A 4,351-nucleotide genomic window follows, 5' to 3' on the forward strand; every position below is an offset into this window, starting at 1 on the left:
TTGAATATAGTTCTCTGTGCTATATAGTAAGGACGTGTTGTTTATTCACTGTATTGAAAAGGTTTTTTTTTTTAACTTTTTTTTGGCTGAACTGTGTGGTTTGTGATATCTTTCAGTTTAGTTCAGTTCAGTCGCTCAGTTGTGTCGAACTCTTTGCGACCCCATGAACCGCAGCACGCCAGGCCTCCCTGTCCATCACCAACTCCCGGAGTTCACCCAAACCCATGTCCATTGAGTCAGTGATGCCATCCAACCATCCCATCCTCTGTCGTCACCCTCTCCTCTTGCCCTCAATCCTTCCCAGCATCAGGGTCTTTTCAAATGAGTCAGCTCTTCACATCAGGTGGCCAAAGTATTGGAGTTTCAGCTTTAGCATCAGTCCTTTCAATGAATATTCAGGACTGATTTCCTTTAGAATTGACTGGTTGGATCTCCTTGCAGTCCAGGGGACTCTCAAGAGTCTTCTCCAACACCACAGTTCAAAAGCATCAATTCTTCTGCGCTCAGCTTTCTTTATAGTCCAACTCTCACATCCATACATGACCACTGGAAAAACCATAGCCTTGACTAGACGGACCTTTGTTGACAAAGTAATGTCTCTGTTTTTCAATATGCTATCTAGGTTGGTCATAACTTTCCTTCCAAGGAGCAAGCGTCTTCTAATTTCATGGCTGCAATCACCATCTGCAGTGATTTTGGAGCCCAGAAAAATAAAGTCAGACACTGTTTACACTGTTTCCCCATCTATTTGCCATGAACTGATGGGACCAGATGTCATGATCTTAGTTTTCTGAATGTTGAGCTTTAAGCCAACTTTTTCACTCTCCTCTTTCACTTTCATCAAGAGACTCTTTAATTTTTCTTCACTTTCTGCCATAAGGGTGGTGTCATCTGCATATCTGAAATTATTGATGTTTCTCCCGGCAATCTTGATTCCAGTCTGTGCTTCCTCCAGCCCAGCGTTTCTCGTGATGTACTCTGCATGTAAGTTAAATAAACAGAGTGACAATATACAGCCTTGACATACTCCTTTTCCTATTTGGAACCAGTCTGTTGTTCCATTTCCAGTTCTAACTGTTGCTTCCTGACCTGCATACAGGTTTCTCAAGAGGCAGGTCAGGGGGAGGGGGGGTTCAGGATGAGGAACACATGTAAATCCATAGCTGATTCATGTCAATGTATGGGAAAAACCACTACAATATTGTAAAGTAACCAGCCTCCAACTAATAAAAATAACTGGGAAAAAAATAAATTAATAAAAAATAAATTAAAAAAAAAAGAGGCAGGTCAGGTGGTGTGGTATTCCCATCTCTTTCAGAATTTTCCACAGTTTATTGTGATCCACACAGTCAAAGGCTTTGGCATAGTCAATAAAGCAGAAATAGATTTTTTCTGGAACTCTCTTGCTTTTTCAATGATCCAGCGGATATTGGCAATTTGATCTCTGATTCCGCTGCCTTTTCTAAAACCAGCTTGAACATCTGGAAGTTCTCGGTTCACATATTGCTGAAGCCTGAGTTGGAGAATTTTGAGCATTACTTTACTAGCGTGTGAGATAAGTGCAATTCTGTGGTAGTTTGAACATTCTTTGGCACTGCCTTTCTTTGGGATTGGAATGATTCCAGTCCTGTGGCCACTGCTGAGTTTTCCAAATTCACTGACATATTGAGTGCAGCACTTTCATAGCATCGTCTTTTAGGATTTGAAATAACTCAACTGAAATTCCATCACCTCCACTAGCTTTATTCGTAGTGATGCTTCCTAAGGCCCATTTGACTTCACATTCCAGGATGTCTGGCTCTAGGTGGGTGATCACACCATCGTGATTATCTGGGTTGTGAAAATCTTTTGTACAGTTCTTCTGTGTATTCTTGCCACCTCTTCTTAATATCTTCTGCTTCTGTTAGGTCCCTACCATTTCTGTCCTTTATTGAGCCCATCTTTGCATGAGATTTTCCCTTGGTATCTCTCATTTTCTTGAAGAGATCTCTAGTCTTTCCCATTCTGTTGCTTTCCTCTATTTCTTTGCATTCATCACTGAGGAAGGCTTTCTTATCTCTCCTTGCTATTCTTTGGCACTTTGCATTCAAATAGGTATATCTTTGCTTTTCACTTCCCTTCTTTTCACAGCTATTTGTAAGGCCTCCTCAGACAGCCATTTTGCTTTTTTGCATTTCTTTTTCTTGGGGATGGTCTTGAGACCTGTCTCCTGTACAATGTCACGAACCTCCGTCCATAGTTCATCAGGCACCCTGTCTATCAGATCTAGTCCCTTAAATCTATTTCTCACTTCTACTGTATAGTCATAAGGGATTTGATTTAGGTCATACCTGAATGGTCTAGTGGTTTTCTCCACTTTCTTCAATTTAAGTCTGAATTTGGCAATAAGGAGTTCATGATCTGAGCCACAGTCACCTCGTGGTCTTGTTTTTGCTGACTGTATAGAGCTTCTCCATCTTTGGCTGCAAAGAATATAATCAATCTGATTTCGGTGTTGACCATCTGGTGATGTCCATGTGTAGAGTCTTCTCTTGTGTTGTTGGAAGAGGGTGTTTGCTATGACCAGTGCGTTCTCTTGTCAAAACTCTATTAGCCTTTGCCCTACTTCATTCCATACTCCAAGGCCAAATTTGCCTGTTACTCCAGGTGTTTCTTGACTTCCTACTTTTGCATTCCAGTCCCATATAATGAAAAGGACATCTTTTTTGGGTGTTAGTTCCAGAAGGTCTTGTAGGTCTTCATAGAACTGTTCAACTTCAACTTCTTCAGCGTTACTGGTCGGGGCATAGACTTGGGTTACTGTGATATTGAATGGTTTGCCTTGCAAATGAACAGAGATCATTCTGTCATTTTTGAGATTGCATCCAAGTACTGCATTTTGGACTCTTTTGTTGACTATGATGGCTACTCCCTTTCTTCTAAGGGATTCCTGCCCACAGTAGTAGGTATAATGGTCATCTGAGTTAAATTCACCCATTCCAGTCCATCTTGGTTCACTGATTCCTAGAATGTCAGTGTTCACTCTTGTCATCTCCTGTTTGACCACTTCCATTTTGCCTTGATTCATGGACCTCACATTCCAGGTTCCTATGCAATATTGCTCTTTACAGTTTCAAACCTTGCTTCTATCACCAGTCCCATCCACAACTGGGTGTTGTTTTTGCTTTGGCTCCATCCCTTCATTCTTTCTGGAGTTATTTCTCCACGGATCTCCAGTAGCATATTGGGCACCTACTGACCTGGGGAGTTTCATCTTTCAGTGTCCTGTCTTTTTGCCTTTTCATACTGTTCATGGGGTTCTCAAGGCAAGACTACTGAAGTGGTTTGCCATTCCCTTCTCCAGTGGACCAGACCACATTCTGTCAGAATGTGAGATCTTAGTTCCTCAACTAGGAATTGAACCTGGGCCCACAGCAATGAAAGTGCTGAGTCCTAACCATTGGACCACCAGGGAAATTCCCCAAAAGTTTATTTTTAAAGTAACATAGAAAATAGTTTGTGAAAAGAAAAATCAAGTTTCAACTTTCTAAATAGTGCCATTTGTTTCATCTGTAATATGCCAGACATTTCTCTAGGTATTCTGTATTTATTTCCTCTAATTCTTACCCAAATCCTGCAGAATAGATGATACTGTCTGCATTTTTACAGAGGAAATTGGAACTTAAACAAGATGAGTGAGTTGCCTGAAATTCCAGACAGGAAATGTTACAACTAGGATTCAAACCCATGAAGGGGTGACCTCAGAGCGCATTGCATAACATCACGTGACACCAGCCCTCTAAAATGACACTTCAATCACTTCGTTCCTTAAGGACAGGCAGAATTAATTTCTAACCTCATAGCATTGTGATCGGAAAAGATGCTTGATATGATATCAATTTTCTTGAATTTACCAAGGCTTGCCTGTGGCCCAGCATGTGGTCAGTCCTGGAGAATGTTCCATGTATACTTGAGAAGAATGTATACTCTGTTCCTTTTGGATGGACTGCCCCATAAATATTAATTAAGTCCAGCTGGTCTAAAGTATCATTTAAAACCTCTGTTTCCTTATTAATTTTCTGTCAGGATGATCTGTCCATTGATGAACGTGGGGTGTTAAAGTCCCCCACTATTATTGTGTTACTGTCGGGATTTCTCCCATTATGGTTCTTAGTATTTGCCTTACCTATTGAGGTGCTCCTAAGTTGGGGGAATATACATTTATAATTGTTGTATCTTCTTCGTGGACTGAATGCTTGATCATTATGTAGTAGGACAGGCAGACTTATAGAAAGAATCAAAATACAAAGAAGTTAGCAAGCTGGACTGCTGGAAATGCAGACTCAGCAAGCGTGTGGTTATTTATCTTAAC

At 40.9% G+C, this 4,351-nt stretch overlaps 1 non-coding gene across 1 annotated transcript; it reads right to left on the reverse strand.

Moving 5' to 3' along the window:
* Positions 1–3,381: 3,381 nt before the first annotated feature.
* Positions 3,382–3,454, reverse strand: TRNAE-UUC. The gene has a single exon. It is a non-coding gene; the product is annotated as a tRNA-Glu (tRNA).
* Between the last annotated feature and the right edge of the window lie 897 nt (positions 3,455–4,351).

This window comes from Cervus elaphus, chromosome 24 (assembly GCF_910594005.1).
Source record: "Cervus elaphus chromosome 24, mCerEla1.1, whole genome shotgun sequence".
Classification (NCBI taxonomy): Eukaryota; Metazoa; Chordata; class Mammalia; order Artiodactyla; family Cervidae; genus Cervus; species Cervus elaphus.